General features: G+C 39.0%; 1 protein-coding gene and 1 long non-coding RNA gene across 4 annotated transcripts in view; one reads left to right on the forward strand and one right to left on the reverse strand.

The window, feature by feature from the left end:
• Positions 1–19,197, forward strand: part of CSMD3 (CUB and Sushi multiple domains 3) — a 1,166,921-nt gene that overhangs the window by 615,897 nt on the left and 531,827 nt on the right. The window lies entirely within an intron of this gene.
• LOC142008460 (uncharacterized) lies at positions 2,983–14,440 on the reverse strand. The gene is made up of 5 exons (XR_012644153.1): positions 14,417–14,440; positions 11,744–11,825; positions 5,770–5,888; positions 5,406–5,581; positions 2,983–3,042 (listed from the first exon to the last, which is right to left on the reverse strand). It is a non-coding gene; the product is annotated as an uncharacterized LOC142008460 (long non-coding RNA).

Below are 19,197 nucleotides of genomic sequence, written 5' to 3' on the forward strand. Positions count from 1 at the left end.
AAACCTCAGTTCCAAAAACTGTATCTCGTCAGGGCAATAGTGTGTCCCAGGGCCCCAGGGTCACAGATAATATACACCTCTTTATGGCAAGTGTGATGAATTTGACTATAGCGTGCAATGTATCTTACTACTGTTGTGTATTTTTTTTATGTAGGCATGACAGTATCCCTATGCCAAATTCAGAGTGACTAGAGGCATTCAAGCTTACACAATTAGCCTTTTCTTTCCCTCATCTTGTGTACGTATTGCATCATCTTAGATTTCTGTTAGGCTTCTTTTTGGGGTTCAATATATTATTTACTGAGTATTGAGTACTTTCCTAGCAACCACTTAGCAACATATACCTTACAAACAATGTTTTGCACAGAACCAGTCACTTTGATTCACTGAACTGCCTACATTGTAAGAATTCCTTTTATCTTCATGATCAAAACAAAAAGCAGTCAAGTAGCACTTTAAAGACTAGCAAAATAGTTTATTAGGTGAGCTTTCGTGGGACAGACCCACTTCTTCAGACCATAGCCAGACCAGACCAGACTCAATATTTAAGACACAGAGAACCAAAAACAGTAAGCAAGGAGGACAAATCAGAAAAAGATAATCAGGGTGAGCAAATCAGAGAGTGGAGGGGTGGGGGGGAAGGTCAAGAATTAGATTGAGCCAAGTATCCAGATGAGCCCCTAGTGTATAGACTAGCACGGCTTCCTCTCTGTTACTATTTTATCTTCATGGTGTGTAAGGACTTGCCTGCACAGGATTAATGCATCCTACTGAAATTTGACTTATATGAGCCACATTAATTTGGCCATACAGATCCTGCTGTGTGCACTTAGTGTACTTTAACATATTGATGTTTGAAACACTACACAGTATCTTCTGTCAGTGGATGCATAAGACTGAGAAACACAAAAAGTAGCACAATCTATACCTGCCGCTATCTCCACTGATTCCATGGAATAGGATTACTATGTCGTGCTTCTGGTACAATAAGAAGTGTCTTTCTGCTGAACAGTACTACATGTACATTGTAGATAGCTAAAAGGTCTTTGACAAGTGACACAATCTCATTTTCCCTATACTTAGTCATGCAAAGGTAATAAATGATAATAATTGATAATAAATACATTGTAAAGAAATTTGAGAGTTGCTGTTTAAACACATAATGCAATTATACTGATTTTTAAAAGTTATTAACAGACTTTAAGGTCCCTACCTGTGGCTATAAATGTTTTTTTTTCTTTTTTTTCTGATTTACAGTTTGATGATGTGATTGCCGTATCTGTAACAAATTGGTTATATTTTTGATTAAATTTTGCTGTGTGAAAAATATATATGTCAGTTTAGGAAGTTCTAAAGATTTCTTGATAGCCTAATTATCTCCCACTGACACTGTTATTTGTTCATGTTAAAATGGATTATTTAATCTCAGGTTTAGAATGCCTTAGAATTCTTGACAGTGCCTGTGGTCAGATAATTTGCTCATTAGAGATGTTCAGAGGAACACAGTATTTTCTGAGCTGCAGACAAGTACATATTACAGTGTATTGCATAATGTTTATCCCATGTAATGACGTCAAATCTAGCATCTAGCAGATTCAGATTTTACAAAATGCAATTTGTTTAAAATACCACTCATTTTGTCACTCAGGAAAAATATAGTTCTTTCAGAGTCACACAGGTGGAGAAATATGATTTTGTTATCAAGTGTGTTTAATGGCAAGATGCATATATCATATAAAATTTTAAATGGAAAAAAATTAGTCTGTTATACTTCAGATGGTCAGACATCCAAAACGACACATATAGTCATATTTCTGTGTCTATCTTTAACACGTCTTTAAAATATGAGATTAAATTTAAAAATATTTTTGCTATGTGCAATTCAAGAATATGCATATTCATTAAGCATATCGGTAAAAATCAAACTCTCAATCATTAAAAATATTGTAAATCCCATACTAAAGTTGCATGAATAATTATAACACTGCCCTTAACATTTGCTTCACCAACACAGCCAATTAAATGGGCAGAGGGAGAATCTTAGTTTAGTTGTCCATACTCTGTCCAATGATAAAACACTCACAAGAACTATAAATCTAAATGGATCTTATCTATCTGTCATAGAGCATTCCCTGAGGACTACTCATGTAATCATTAATACCTTATTGTTAATGATAAATATTGTAAAAAGTCCAGGCTATTTTATACTAATCCTCAATATACAAAGTCAAGGATATATTTCATCCATTCAACAGTACCTGAATATTATCCATCAATGGTATGTCTATATAGCCCATATTGGAACAGGCTGTACCTCCCTCATTCAGCACCTTTGGGATCTGAGTGGTTTGCTGGATGAGGGGAGGTCAGATCGGCTGCCTGGAGAGGTAGGGTCCCACTCCAGGGCTGCTGGGCTCCCCCCGTGTGTCATGTCCTCGCAGTTGTGGGGCTGCTGGAGGGGCTCAGTGCCTTGCTGGCTTCCTGTTGTGGGGCTTCTAGGTTGCTGGAGCTGGGGCTGCTAGTGACCCCACAGCTGGGGTTGCTGTCAGGGCTCCAAATCCCAGCCAGATTCCCTTCTGCAGTGCTGTCAGCATCCTCCCACCCTCGGCAGGGGTTCCTGTAGTTGGGGCAGCCAATTAGGCTATGCACCTCATCTGGCTCTGAGCTGCACGGCTGCCTGGGTTCCCCTGTCCCTGACTGGGATCCCTGCAGGTTGGACTGCCAACAGGGCTCTGCACCCCAGCCAGCTTCCCATCGCAGGACTGCCAGGGTTCTCTGACTGGGGTCACAGCTGCTCTCTGCTCCAGCAACATCCTTTGTCCTGCCAGACAAGAGATGTTGCTAGACAAGAGCGTGCCAGATAAAGGAGTTTCAACCTGTAATGTAAATCTACATAAACATGAGAAAGCAGCGGTCCTTTCAAGTAAATAAAACATTTTTAATGAAACAAACATCATTTGAAGAAAAGCTACTCTTTGAACATACATGCTGACCCACCTCACCAGCACATTTCCAGAGCAGTTGTCTTCTTTTCCAATATCTCTGGTTTTTTTAAAAAAATAAAAGGAAAAGCTTGGTTATTACTGTTGTATAAGTAACTTCAAAAACATGAACAGAGTATAATTAAAGCAGCAAGGACTGCCTGTGTCCTTTGACAATGATTTTAAGATTAATTGAACTGAACCTGAACTGCCCTATTTGTCTTAGGGAAATTTTAACTTAGTACCCAATGATGATAATTAGCAATATAAAATTTTAAATTGTTTCACAGGTCATATAGGAAAGAGAGCCAGAGTACCACAGTATATTGTACAGTTATGAAAGTAATATTTTATTTTTGCACTACAAATGGGTGACATTGGGGAGACAGATACACCACCTGTTCTATTTTCCTTAATCAGTAAGGATACAACCTTAGGAGAGTAAGCCTCGCTTTGTTAGCTAGCCAAAATTGTGAGAATGCCAGTGGTTGAAACATTTTTTTTAATGATCCATGTGATAATAGAATTAAGCTTGGTTTTAGGGTGGCTTATGGAACAGCTTGTGATTTCCATGTGCTTGAAAGCTTGAAGTTTTCCCAGGATGTTTTTCCAGGCATTTGTACTTGTAGTATTACAGTTAACAATCTTAAATAGTAACAAGTCAAAGTTCTTGAACATGAATGTTCTAATCTATGGATGGGCCATTCCACTGCCAAATCAGCAGCACATACTGCACTAGGAACTCAGGGAGCAGACAGCCTTTGTGGGAGGTGGAACATGGACTGGAGGCTGTCTTTGATGATGCCAACCCTGAAAGACCCAGCATATGTCCTCCATGGTCCATCATCCCTTTTGAGCACAGAGGGAAGGAGCTCTGCACACCTCATAAGAGAAAAGCCAGGCTGGGATTTCCTCAGTTATCCATGGACATAAGACATGGACTCGGTAGCCCATTTGGCCAATTCAGAGATAAATGTCTTCTGCTTCTAACTAATATAACTAGTCTCAACACTTAAGAACTAAAAGTTCAGCATCCAAACAATTCTATTGTTTGTATCTTTTTCTCTTATCTTTTATTCTTCCTCATTAAGTGCACAGGATGGATAGCGCTCAAGGAATGTTGCACTTGATTCAATATTTATATCCTGTCCACATTGTAATTTGAACCCTGGAAGAAATCTGAGGGAGGATGTGACTCTGCATACTCCCACCCTGTTTTTTGCCTCGGGAATGTGCAGTACCGGGGACAGGGTGAAGTGGATCCATCCTGGAGGGTCCAAAGTGGTATGTAGGGGAGAGAGAGGAGGCTAGAGAAGATTGGTTAGTCATTTGTCCACCATCTAAGATAGTTTTGTGTGTGTGTGTGTGTGTGAGAGAGAGAGAGAGAGAGAGAGAGAGAATGCTATAGGCTTGAAAATAAGACAAATAAAAATAATCCGCCTATGCAGTACTTCTTTTTAATGTGGGTCAGTAAAGTTAATTTAATGCTAATATGAACAATTTTACTGCATAGTTCTGATTGCTGTTGAACTCGTTTGAATAAGAGTACTTTTATGAGGTGTCCCATATTTAGCATAGGGAAATATGGTCACCGTAGATAGGTCCATCAGTGGCTGTTAGACAAGATGGTCAAGGATGCAGTCCTATGCACTCAGTCTCCTTGTACCTTCAGCTACCAACAGCTCGTTGGCAGGAGAGTGATCACTTAAAATTACCCTTTTGTGTTAAATTGCTTTGAAAAGCCTGGCAATGGTCACCCTCAAAGACAGGATACTGGGTAAAATGGACTATTGATCTGACCCAATATGGCCATTCTGATGCTCTGGTGTGCCAAAGTCAGACATCAGGACCTCCTGACTTACATCCCTGTGCTCATTTTTCCAGCTCACACTGCCTTATTTTCATTGGTGCTAAGCGTCTACAACTTCCATTAACTTCACTGGTAGTTGTGAGTGCTCAGTGCTAATGTTAAATTCCAGGAATCTCAGGTTGGGCATCCAGAAAATGAAGTATATACAAATAGGGGCCACCTGCCAAAAAATTTGATTTCTGATGTCGCCTGGGGTATTGGGCAGAGGCAGAAGAGATTTCTCCCACATGGTATCTATCATAGTTCAGTACAAGTGAACCTTTGTTCTCCTTCCTATACCCTTACTTAGGCTCCTGGCTCTACAGCCATCACTTCTGTTGAGCAAAGATCTCCCTCCTGACCAGGGACTTTTCAGACTGCACAGTTCCCTGCCTACAGTCTTACTCCTATCAAGACAGACTGTATGAACAGGCTAGCATCCTCACTCTGCTCTCTCTCCAGAAGCCATAAACAGTGTATTTGCTCCCCTGCCCTTGTGTACCCTGTCCCTGCAGTGGCCTTCCTTGTCGTAGTTAGGAGTAAAACAGTTCTTGCCCCTATTCCATCCTGAATACCTTTATAGACCGCTTCCAGGGTCACCTGCTTCTTTTGTTCCATCTTGTGGGAATCTTCCATTACTCCCAAAGAGCCCTCTTTTCTGCTGGGAGAAGTATATGTCTTCTTGCAGGTAGAGGAAATCACTTTGAATAGAAGGTAGTTGAGTGCTGATCCTTCCCTATTGTCTCTGAGTCTGGCAGAGATAAGACATAACCCTGATGAGGGGGTGTCAATGTACATAGGTTTTCTATGACACAGTAGTTATGTGGTACAATAAACCATCCAAAATTCAGTAGTGGTACAGATAGTACCCCCAGTTCACCACAGTATTCACTTGCTTAACAAAAAGTCTGTCCTTTCTGTTTCTTCAGTCTCATATACCTTTCAGCCTCGAGAACCAGTGAATGGAAGATCATACCAAAAGCCTCATCCTCTATGCAATCCTGGTTCAGTCCCTGAGCACCATCCTTCCTGTACAGTCAGTGAGTGGGATCCTTTGTCTGTGGAAGGAGGGGGAGCATGCAATCATATAATTAAAGACTACATCATAATGCATATTTACAAAGAGGCATAATTCAGCTTGAATAGACAGTTTAAATCGTAATGTTTCCTAACTGTTGAGTAGAAGTTTGCAAACTATATGTCATTTTACTTGGTACATAATATTCCTTTCTGTTGGTTTCAAACACATACCCATTGCTACAGTATATGAATACCTCCCACGTAAAATTAATCACAACAGTGAATTCCTTAACATAGGTGTGGGAAATAGAGTGTGCAATCATTCCCAGGTTTGCACCCAGCTTCCCCACATCTAAGGGCCATCCTTGCTGCTGGCTGCTTCAGCCCCAGGATTCTGGCTTCCAGGAAGCCCCTCCTGGGTCCTGCCATCCCTGCCATGGGTTACAGCACACCATCCTGGGGTCCTATAGGCCCTATCATGTTGGCCACACCAGGTTCATGTTGTTTGTCCCTGTAAGGTCCCCCTGGCATGCTGCCTGAACCTCAGTATTCCCATCACAAAAATAGTTCCAGAACCACTGGCCCTTAGTGGACTTAATGGTGCAGATTTTTGTGCTTTGTATGTTTTAATAATAATTGCATACAGTAATGCTAATGTAACACAGTGAATGTTCTGTTATTCCTATTGAAGATATTTCCTTGTTGAAAATTGTGTTGTCAGACTGCTGAGAAGAAATATAGACAATATTAATAAATATTCTTCCCATGTGCAGCAGAGTTGGCCTTGCATAGAAATATGGAAGCACAAGTGAAGCACAGTTGGGAAGATAAAAGAAGAGACTTGCTAGCATTCATTATTCTGGAAAAAATGAAGGGAATAGGCAGTAATGGCTAAGCTATTTGGGATCAGAATAGCACTAACACTTATTTTGCACAACTCAACTACAGAGCCCGGCCAAGGCTGAGAATGAAAGAAATTGCTTGGTTTAAAACTCTTAACCAATAAAATGTTTTATTTAAAAATTGGATTTCTTTCATTCAACTGACTAAATTTACTATGGACATATCATTCTTGTTCTTTGACTGATAACTACAGCTGCCAAGTGATTAGAGAATAATCATGATTGTTCTTACAATTAAAAATTGTGATTAATCACACTATTAATAATAGAATACCTGGTATGTAAATATTTGGCGTGATTTCGACATTTTAAATGCCTTGTTTCCAATGAAAACACAGAATACAAACTGCACAGTGTTAATTTTATATTTACTTTTATTAGAAGTATTTACACTGTAAAATGAATAAGAAGTTGTATTTTTAAATCCCCCCAATTCCAAGTACCGTAGTATGATTTTTTACCATGAAACTTTAATTTACAAATGTAAAAATATTTAAAAAACCCTGCATTCAAAAATAAACCAATGTAAAACTTTAAAATGTACAAGTCCACTTAGGCCTATTTCTTGTTCAGCCAGTCACTTACACTGACAAGTTTGTTTATATTTGCTGGAGATGATGCTGACTGTTGTTTATTTATAATTTCACTTGAAAGTGAGAAAAGCCATTCACGTGGCACTGTCATAGCTGCTGTCACATCATGTTTACATATTAAATGCTCTAAAGTTTCATATGACCTTTCATACTTCAACCATCATTTCAGAGGACATGTGTCCATGCTGATGAGTTCTGCTCATTAGCAAACCAAAGAAGTGCAAACAGACACATGTTCATTTTCAGTATCTGAGAAGAAAGTTGATTTTCTTTTTTTTGGTGGTGGTTTGGGTTTTGTAGTTTCCACACTGTAGTGTTGCTCTGTTAAGCCTTCTGAAAGTATGTTCCACACCTAGTCTCTCTCAGATTTTGGAAGGCACTTCAGACACTTAAACATTTGTTTGCCTGCTGTAGCTATCTTTAGATATCTCACATTGGCACCTTCTTTGTCTTTTGTTAAATCTGTAGTGAAAGTGTCCTTAAAACAAACGACGTGCTGGCTCATCATCCACGACTGTTATAACATGAAATATATGGCAGAATGCAGGTAAAAAAGCATGAGAGATACAATTATCCCCCAAAAATTCAATTACAAATTTAATTAATGCATTATTATTATTTTTATGATGTCCTCAGAATGGACACATGTATGCTTGAATGGTGGCCAAAGCTTATAGGGGCATACAAATCTCTAGCATATCTGGCACATAAGGAGGGCTACAAAGTGCAATGACAACACCTGTTTTCACTTTCAGGTTACATTGTAACTAATAAGGCAGTATAATATCCTTTAAATGTAAACAAACCAGTTTTTGTTTGTGATTGGCTGAATAAGAAGTAGGACTGAGCGGAGTTATATGCACTAAAGTTTTACATTACTTTGTTTTTGAGTGTAGTTATGTTACCAAAAAATCTACATTTGTAAATTACACTTTCACAGTAAAGAGATTGCAGGACTGTACTTCTGTGTGGTGATCTGAAAAAGGTTATTTCTTTTGTTTATCATTCTTAGAGTACAAGTATTTGTAATGAAAATATAAATTCAGCACAGGACACTTTGTGTTCTGTGTTACAACTCAGATTTATATATTTGAAAATGTAGACTAGCATCCAAAATACTTGATGAATTTCAGTTAGTGTTCTGTTATTTAACAGTGCAAACTAAAACTGATGAATTGTGATTAATTTTTTGAATTAGTTGTCTGAGGTTACCATAATTAATTAACAACCCTACTTGTAACCTTCAGTACATCAGTGTTAAAGTGTGATTCTTTTCAGTAGGGCAACAATGTCTTTTCATCATATGTCTATCCAATAGGAACAATGATGATTTAGTAAATCCCAACAGCATTGAAATGACTGCCAGTTATGCTTCCCTACATTTTAAGTGCTTTACGCAATTCCTGAAGCGCATAGCTTTCTCTTGTTTGTTTGCACTGAATTTATGCATCTATAAATGTGCATTATATTGCCAATTCTCTAAAGATTTATTGTATTGAATTCCAGCAGCAATTTTTCCCCTTATATGGTAGCTATCCTGGGAAATTTGTAATGGTACTACACTCTATCAACTATTCAAATGTTTGTACTCAGGATCATCTCAGATGCCCGGGGAGTTTTGTTGTTGTTGTTTTTGTCATTGTTGTTGTTATTGTTTTGTTTTGTGTCTCAGCTGTGGCAGCCCTAAGCATATTCTCAGTGCAATCCTATTACTTTATTTTTTAAAAAGTTAGACAACATCCTCTTTTCCTGATCAAAGAAGGGAAGAAAACACAAAAGGCAGTTTCTTGCTCAGAAATCATTAAGTCTGCCACTCTTAGGGACAAAGTCTGGGGCCTCTAAACTCTATCTCTGCTTCCTCTTACAGTCACACTCACAGATCCCTTCTTCAGACATTTTGCCCCACAACAGGCAAGTTATTATCCAGTCTCCTAGACCCTGTCCTCAGGTGTCCCTGCACCCCTACGGCTGGGGTAAATATAAGAGGGATTTTATTTACTGTTTACACATAATCTGTCCTTACTGTCTGTCCTTGCAGTCTGGCCTCTGTGGGTCACTCTATATTTTCAGAACTAAGATTACATTCACCTTTTTGGAAAGGAAAGGATGATAAAACTGTATCTAAACTTTAGATCAAATTGCAACAAATAGCTGGAATAAAATATCAATAGGAAAAAAGAATATAGGGAGCTAGGAAGAACAGAATAAACTGTATGACCCTTCAGACTCATGACAGAGAATTATTCTATCTTTTTAAGATTTGTTCTCTAACTTTCTTGAATGAATGAGTTCTGAAGAGCCCCTGTAAATTGAAGAAGGGAAAACATAATACCAGCCTTTAATAGGGGGAACAAGAGAACCCAGGGAATTATAGATCAGTCAGCCTAACTTCAATACATGAAAAAAATAACAATATATTAATCAGTCAGTTACTTGGCATATAATAACATGCCACTTTGTATTGCAGAGTAGCACCCTGGAACCACATAGTCAATGCTTTGATACGGTTATGAGGTGTACAAAGTATGCCTTATATAATATCATTTCAAAAGTCTTAATCTATTGAACAATACTATCTTGTTGAATCACTTGTATTGTCATTGTGCATGAAGTTATGAAGTATTACAGTATGTGCTACTGAAATAAGTTGTCAGGTTTGGGAAAAAAAAGCAAAACAAAACAAAACAGCCTTTCAGTTACAACAAATGAGTTGCCATCAACAGCCAAACAGTATTATTGTCTCATCAATGCACAATACACACTACATCTTGGAGGAGGCTTCTATGGCATGGGGGCAGACTAATCCATATCACAGCAAAGAGTGTTCTAGAATGCGGGAAGAAAATATAAAAGAGAGACGGTAACATCATTGCATAGTAAATTTAGTCAGTTGAGTGAAAGAATTCCAATTTTTAAACAGAATAGTTAATTGGCCAAGAGAAGTTTTAAACCAAGCAATTTCTTTCATTTTCAACCTTGGCCAGGCTCTGAAATTAAGTTCTGCAAAATGAGTATGAGCGCTATTCTGATCTCAAATAGCTTAGCTATTACTGCCTGTTCCCTTCACTTCTTCCAGAATAATGAATGCTAGCAAGGCCCCTCTATGATGCACTTGTGCTTCCATATTTCTATGCAAGCCCAACTCTGCTGTACATGGGAAGAATATTTATTAATACTGTATACATTTCTTCTGCAGCAGTCTGTCAACACAATTTTCAACATGGAAATATCTTCAATAGGAATAGCAGAACATTCACTATGTTACACTAGTATCTCTCTCCTGGTCTGCATCCCTACTGCACAGCTGGAGTAGGCTGGTCACAGGCTTGAAGTGGAGTCCACTTTGTGTATGAAGGACCTGAAATCTGTGTATATTATCTGTCCTTGTGAGACATTGTTTGATTCAAATTTTGTTTAGTTTGTAGAATTTAAACCTCAAAGTTATTTTTAGTTTTTCTTAAATAACCAACTTTGCTCTCTATGGTCCTGCCTACACTACAGCAATCTTTTGAAAGAAGATTTTCTGGAAGATTTTCTTTTGAAAGAGCACATCCACACACAAAAGTGGATCAAAAAGATCAAGCTGCTCTTTCAATAGAGAGTGTCCACACGGCTCTCGCTCTTTTGAAAGACTGGGCCAGGAATTGAAAAATCTGGCACTATGAGGACCGCTGTTCTGAAAAAGGGCCCATGGAGTGTCTACACATGCTTTTTTTCCAAAGAAGCTTTCAAAAAGAGACACTCCTCCTGATTTGGGAGCAGAAAATGGCTTCTGGAAGAAGAGCCACATTCTTTTGATTTCAGATCAATAGAGTGAATTTTGTGTGTGCATGCTCTGCGTGTTCTTTCAGAAAAGGTCCTGATTTTCTAAAAGAACTTGCTAATGTAGATATAGCCTATGTTTGCTACTTTTAATAATTTAAACTCTATATTTCCAATAAACCACTTTATATATTACCAAAAACTGTATGCTTTGAAGAGCTTGGGAAATCTCAGCTCAGTTTACAATGATTAATGTGTGTGTCCACTCATCATTGAGCAAGTGAGAAACTACCAAATGAATTTATACTGGCCAGTCTTCTGACTAGTGCAAAATGTTATAGCTTTGGAGGACTGGGGGGCAGTGTGTGTGTGCAAGGCTCGGGAGCTGTGGAGAACTGACTGACGCTTCCCTCTTGATCATTTATGGCTATGTCTATGCTGTCTGTCGAGAGAAGTTACTGTCAGGACATATCTTCCAACAAAACTTCTGCTGACAGACTGTGGCCAGACAGCAAAGTGGAACGAAAGAGCTATCCACTTTCTCAACAGAGACCAGCAGACTGCCCAGCGTCTCTATTGTCCAGTGTTCCAGAAGCCCTGTCTGTTGACAAAAGTCCCCCAGAGCTTCAACACTACCTTTCTGTCAACGGATTCTGTTGAGGGAGGCGTTCCGTCTCTTGGAAGAACAGTGGAATGCTGTTGATGGAAGTGCTTCATTCTGTCAATTTAATGTCGAAAGAACGCATTTTGAATGTGGACACTCCCTAGGTTTTGTTGATAAAACTCTCTAGTGTAGATATAGCCTATGAGTGGCTGGGAGATCATTCAGGTAACTCAATTGAATGTGCTCCTGCTTGTGGATGGGAACAATTCCACTACCTGCCAGAGGTTAGTAACTTGAAATTGCCGTCACGGTGTAAGGGCCAGCTGGGATTGTTGGGTGAGAGGGCTCAGCAGTCCCATCATCCAAACTGCACCACAGGAACCCCATATCAAATAAGTCAGTAATAAATCATGCCAAACCAGCCTGATTCCCTTCTTTGACAGGTTTACTGGGCCTACCAGCTGGGGAAGAAGAAGTAAATACATAATTAATTTTAGTAAGTCTTTTAACATCTTACCTACTTTGTCTCTCTACCAGTCCAATATGACATTCCCATAAGCAACCTAGAGAAAGGTGGTCCAGATTAAATTATCGTAAATTGGGTACACAAGGACTGAGAGAGCATATTCTGCTCATCTCCTCTTTTACTGAACTGAATCCTAGATACATAATTTTACTGCCTATGCCCCTGTAGTTTCCTCTGTGCCTCTGGAATCTACACTTTAAATTCTGATGAATTACAAAACCCTGATTTTTAGTCTTATGTAAGGAATCCTGATAAACAGTCTGCCTTTCCCTCCCCAACCTTTTCCTTTTCTTATTACTTGTCAAGGTGAGATATCTTTCCCCTGCCACTGGAACAATGCAAATAATCCTGTAATTTAAAAAGCAGCATATATTTCTGAAATGGTCTATTAGATGCCTGGGCTCTCATTCAATCAAGGTTTTTTGTGACATCCTTGTTTATTCTACCAGTTAGATTCCTTTCCCATTTTTTTTGTGCCATTGATTTCTCTATTTCTCTGAAGTATGCATGTTCTTTTGTGTTTTTTCTCTCTCGCTCACTCTCTTTCTGTCCTTCAGAGAAAGTTGGCAGCTCTCTTATCTGATCAGTGCTGCTGGATTTGAACTTAATAGCTGTATCCAGGTTATGTTCTTAAACGTGACTGCTTAGTCACAGAGGTAGCCATATTAGTCTGTATCTTCACAAAAGAAAAAAGCAGTTTTGTAACACTTTAAAGCAAGTCGTGGAGTCACCATTAAAGTGACAGCTGAGAAGATTTAAGATCTTCCCATGTACAGAAATGCTTTGGCAGCAGTTCCATCACTGTGAAGAGTAAAAACTCACGGGGGAAACATACCTCTTTCTGATAGTTATGTTGAAGAAATGAAGAAAAAAGAAATATGTTGCTTCCTGACTGCTTTCTGTTTAGTTTGCAATCTCAAATGGGCAAGTCCTCTTGCACTTACCAGATTTAGGAAAGATGTCAACTTTAAAAGTAGCCTTGAAAGTCTCCTGATAACCTGAGTAAATCCCACTTAATTGATCCTTTCCAAGATAGCAAGCCCTCATGCTATTTTAGGGAAATATGTAAGTATTCTTTTTTTTTAAAGTATGCTTTGTATAGCCTCCTGAGACTGTTAATTCTTCTTCAACCTTGGATCATTGTTAGCATTGTTGAGTACGCTATGTTGAACGGAATATTGCAGGCAGCCTAAATCTATCATTGCAATATTTCAGGATTGGAAGCTTAGTTGACCTTTCAGTTATTCTCTGTCCATTTAGGAAGTTTTTAGTTTAGTTTTCAGCTTCATATAGATGGGGAAGTAAAGCAGTGTAAAGAAATAAATTGTATTTATTGTTTTATCAGAAAGAAGGAACCCTGGAAATCTTATTCTCATAGCCATATCTACACTAAGAAGTTCTTTCAGAAAAGCAAGCCCTCTTTCAAAAGAACACAGGGACTGTACACACACAAAATTCACTCTTTGATCTGAAAGCGAAAGAATGCAGCTCTTCTTCCAGAAGCCCTCTTCTGCTCCAGGATCAGGAAGAGCACCTCCTTTTGAAAGCTTCTTTTTTTTTTTTTTTTTAAAAAGCATGTTTAGATGCTTCACAGCCCCTTTATTTGAAAGAGCAGTCCTCATGGCACCAGATTTTATAATTCCTGGCCCATTCTTTTGAAAGAGCGGGGGCTGGGTGGATGCTTTCTATTAAAAGAGCTTGTCATGGCTCTTTCCCCACTCTAGCAAGACAAATGCAGAAGTGGGGGCCAGCAAAAGTACCCCGAAAACCTTATCTATCAGATTTTGGTATAAACTTCCCCCCCCAAATCCTAAAAAACCTTAGATTTTTGGGATAAAATTCACTGCCACCACCCAAGTAATAATAAGGAAACCAGGGAGAGACTACTTGGGAAATGGCAGCCTCAAAAGTAAAAACCAGGACACAAACATTAACCAATACCAGGTTAATAAAAAGAAAAATAACTTTTATTATTATAATAATATTTGTGTTGCAAGCCTCATGACTAGATGGCAGAGTCACAAAGTAAAACACATGGGTAGTCTCCACCAGGGGCCTAGAACTTAGTTCCAAGGAGAGTAAAAGAATATTTCTAAAAAGTGCACAGACATAAGATCCCACTTCCCAAACCATAAAACAATAAAGCCTAACAGATTTATCTAAACTTTACCCTACTTACAGAAGATTGGAGGGCCTGTTCTTGGAGGGAGATATTCTGTGTCTGTCTCCCTCATGGCTGGGAAGAAGAAGAAGAACCAGAGAGCAGAAAAGGGAGGAGCCAAAAATTCCTTTGTCCCAGTTTGAAATTCTTACCTACATTCCTACAGACCAACCCCACCTGGCTTAGGAGGTTAACCCTTTTACTCCCAGGCTGCTGGCTAACCCTAATGATCATGACAGAGTGGATCAATCTTTTGATCTGCTTATTGTTGTGGGACATGCTATTTCAAAAGAAGATTTTCTGGAAGATATCTTCCAGATCATCTTCCAAAAGATTGCTGTAATGTATATGCAGCCCATATTTCCATTCCATTTTGGAGGCACAAGAGGCTCAGAGAGTTAAAAGAAATATCTAAACTTCTGAACTACTTAAAGTTCACACTCTTGCTCCTCAGAGTGTAAACTGTGTGACCACTGTAAGCACAGGAGCCATTTCTACACATGCCACTTTTTCTGTGGGGGAGGACTGACTGGTGCAGGGGCTGAATGGGAGTGGAGGTGCAGGGCCAGAGTGGGAGGTGGTGTCTGAGTGCGGGCACAGAGACATAAGAGGATGTGGAGAGGCTGCAGAAAATCATGGGAATGATGGGAGGGGATTGCTGAGGGGGGTGTGGGGACACATGTGGACAGGGCAAGGTGGGTACAGCAGCCCTGAGTAGAAGTGTACTATCACCTTCTGTGACTTTCATGCCGTTCTTCTATTACTTCAACCTAAAGTTCCATTTTTTTCTTTTGCAACAGCATCACATAGGTGACTCATGCTTTAATCCACCACAACTCCCAAATCCTTCTCAGCAGTGTTATTGCCAATCCAATCCCCACCGTTCTGTGTTTGTGCATTTGTTTTTTTCTTTCTTAAGAGTAACAGCTTTCATTTGTCTTTGTTGAATTTCATTTTGTTGTTTGTTTGTTTGTTTGTTGTCCAGTTCTCTGATTTATCAAGATTCCTCTGAATTTTAAACTCTGAAGTATCTCCAAGCTATAGGTCATCCATAAATTAGATCAGTATGCCCACATCCACATTGTACCCACATCCAAGTCATTATGAAAATTTTAAACAATACCGGACCCAAATGGGATGTCTCATTGAGACATCTTCTGATACTTCAAAATTTCGTTAATAGTTGCTCTTTGTTTTGTTTGCAGCTGTACGTGTGAACGATCATGTATAGAATCACAGAATCATAGGGCTGGAAGGGACCTCAGGAGGTCATCTAGTCCAGCCCCCTGCTTCAAGCAGGATCAACCCCCACTAAGTCATCCCAGCCAAGACCTAGTCAAGCCGTGACTTAAAAACCTCTATGGATGGAGAATCTACCACCTCTGTAGGCAACACATTCCAATGCTTCACCACCCTCCTGGTGAAGTAGTTTTTCCTGTTATCTAACCTACACCTCTCCCTCTTCAACTTCAGACCATTACTCCTTGTTCTGTCATCTGACACCACTGAGAAGAGTTTCTCACCCTCCTCTTTAGAGCTCCCCTTCAATAAGTTGAGGGTTGCTAGTAAGTCACCCCTAAGTCTTCTCTTCTGTAAACTAAACAAGCCCAAATCCCTCAGCCTATCCTCATAGGTCTTGTGCTCCAGACCCTTAATCATTTTTGTTGCCCTCTGCTGAACCTGCTCCAGCAAGTCCATGTCCTTCTTATACTGGGGGGGGACCAAAACTTTGGACACAATATTCAAAATGTGGCCTCACCAGTGCTGAATAGAGGGGAATAACTACTTCTCTAGATCTGCTTGAAATGCTCCTCCTAATGCACCCTAGTATGCTGTTAGCACCCTAGTATGCTGTTAGCCTTCTTGGCTACAAGGGCACACTATTTACTCATGTCCAGACTTTCATCCACCATAACCCCTAGGTCCCTTTCCATCGTACTGCTGCTGACCCAGTAGGTCCCCAGCCTATAACAATGCTTGGGATTCTTCCACTCCTGGTGCAGGACACTACACTTCTCCTTGTTGAACTGCATCAGATTTCTTTTGGCCCAGTCCTCCAATTTATCCAGGTCACTCTGGATTCTCTCTCTACCTTCCAATGTATCTACCTCTCCCCCTAGTTTTGTGTCATCTACAAACTTGCTGAGGGTGCAATCCAGTCCCTCATCCAGGTCATTAATAAACATGTTGAATAACACTGGCCCCAGAACCGAGGCTTGTGGCACTCTACTTGAAACCGACCACCATCCAGATATTGAGCCATTGGCCACTACCCGTTGGGACTGACCATCAAGCCAGCTTTCCATCCATCTTATAGTCCAGGGATCCAATCCATATTACTTAACTTATAGACAAGAATGTTGTGGGAGACCATATCACAACCTTTGCTGAAGTCAAGGTATATCACATCCACTGACTTCTCCATGTCCACAGAGCTTGTTATCTCATCATAGATCATGTATATCAGTCTCTTATTTTATGGCTGTGACAGCTGTTTCCTAAAAGCAAAACAGAAACTATTGTTGTTGTATGTAATTAAAAATAAGGCTGTAGATCCAGAATATTCAGGCAAACAACTCACAGTCAGACCTACCAAAGAAAAGGTGGGAAAACATGAAACCCCTCCCACACATATGCACAATTGAATTTTCAGTCTCAAACTAGATGGACAGAAAAATTTCTTGGCAGTTTATTGGAAGTTTCAGAAAATGTTTCTGATTCAACTAAATATGGAAAGTAAGACAGAACTGTAAATAAATCCCTGATTTGTGTAGGACACCACTAAAACTAAATGTGTGCCTTTTTCTGGAATAGAGAGGGAAAGCTATGAATGAAAGGTTTTATATCATAAGCAGATGGTGCTTTGTACAGAGCTTGCTGAGCTGAATTAAGAGTAATCAAATCCCATGTGGCATAAAGTAAACTGCTCATCTACACGGCTGAGGACTTTGGATGAAAGTTCTCCCTCATGCATGTCATCACACAGTTGTCAAAGAGTAATGACAGGTGTGAAGATAGACCAGTGAGGGGAAGATAAATTCACTTTTCTCTGAAGCATTAGAATAATAGACTTAATGTGCCCCGGCCACATCTAGAAGAGCAAATTTTATTTTATATTATTCTAACAGACCCAGAGCTATGTACTGATTGGCATGATGCCCCTTCTCTTTGGGGAACACACTAAAATTGCACTAATTCCTCATAGAAATATTCAGTACAGACACAGGTTTATATTTTTAATTATCTTATAAAATGGTGATAATAAATGCAAATGATTATTAAGACGTCAAACCTGTAAAATGCCCTATCTGGTTAGATTCCCTGAAATAAAATACATCCTATATCATAGAACTGGAAGGGACCTTGAGAGGTCATCAAGTCCAGTCCTCTAACCTCACAGCAGGGCCTATCACCATCCCTGGCAGATTTTTTTTTTTAAACTCTAACCTGTTCCAGACTCTTGAAAGGCTCCCTTCGAGGACTGGCCTCACAAGCCCGGTTTTACAAGGCAATGCTCTTACCACTGAGCTATTCCTTCACTGAAGTTACTGGAGCTCCATGAATATGGCTTAAGGGTCCACATGCTTTTAATTCTGCCTTGTTATAATGCCTGATGTTTATGTGATTTTCACATATGTCTGTCTCCATCTGAATCTTTCAAACTTTTTTCTGTATTCTTTCCTTTTGTTGTTTGTTTTACTGTTCAAGCAACACAGATGTGGTTGATCCAGATGCCCCTTTCAGCATTATTTCTCACAGGGCTTTTATATATCCAATGTTATTCCAAAAGATAAATTGTGAGTAGTTCACAACATATTTCATGGCACAAATTTATGACCCTAAATAAAAGATTGAAGATAAATGGATCCTGGTCCTATGTGAAATGTTGCTCAAATTGGCAGATAATTAACTAGCATTTAGTTTCCTGCAAAACTAAAGACTGTTTTTAGCATTTTCTCCAGTATTTGGCTATATAAAACTAGTTTTAAATATATTATTTGGATGTATATGTTAAAAGTTGAGTTATCAGTGGTAATTCCACAAGTTAAAATAGTTCTTTTTCCTCATATTACTAACTAGCAACATGTCATTATGTATACCCTTCCATTGTCAAGATACAAAATCTGATGCAAATTTCATGTGCTCTTTCGTTCTTTCGTTCTTTCTTTCTTTCCTTCTTGCAAGCATTCGGACATTAGAACACTGAATTCTAAAAATATGTTTGCGTTTGTGCACATACATGGAGACTTAGCTTTGTATAACATAATCCAAAAGTAGAATAGTAATTTACTTTTTCAGTAGTGAATTTCTAACACTATGGACCACCATTCATTGTATGCAGCAGACAGCAAATAAATAATAAGCAAAAAATATCAGAACTCTCTTTAGAATTCTGAACAAACAATGCCATAGAAATTCCTATTAGTCCAGTGTTTTTTCAAAGTCTTATGGTTGTACCTCAGTTTCATGTTTTTGTACTCTTGTTTATTATGTCAGGAGCTAGAATGTGGTCCTGTAATTTGTCATGATAACATTTAATTTGCCACATATCAGCCTTGTTTAATGGTGCAGCAATATTATCTGAAGTGTATTTAGGTTTGTTTTTATTCCTTTCTCCCTGTATTTTATATCAACAGCAAACTTAACTGATTTGCAACCTGTCTGAAATAATGAGTACCGATTAGCAAACCAGAGGTCTAAATACTGACCTGAAGGCAAAGGTGTCATAGTGCAGATCAATGCATGTTAAAAAGTAAATTAACTGCTATCATTACCTTTGAAAAATACAGTACATCAAT

Source organism: Carettochelys insculpta, chromosome 2 (assembly GCF_033958435.1).
Source record: "Carettochelys insculpta isolate YL-2023 chromosome 2, ASM3395843v1, whole genome shotgun sequence".
In the NCBI taxonomy this organism is placed as follows: Eukaryota; Metazoa; Chordata; order Testudines; family Carettochelyidae; genus Carettochelys; species Carettochelys insculpta.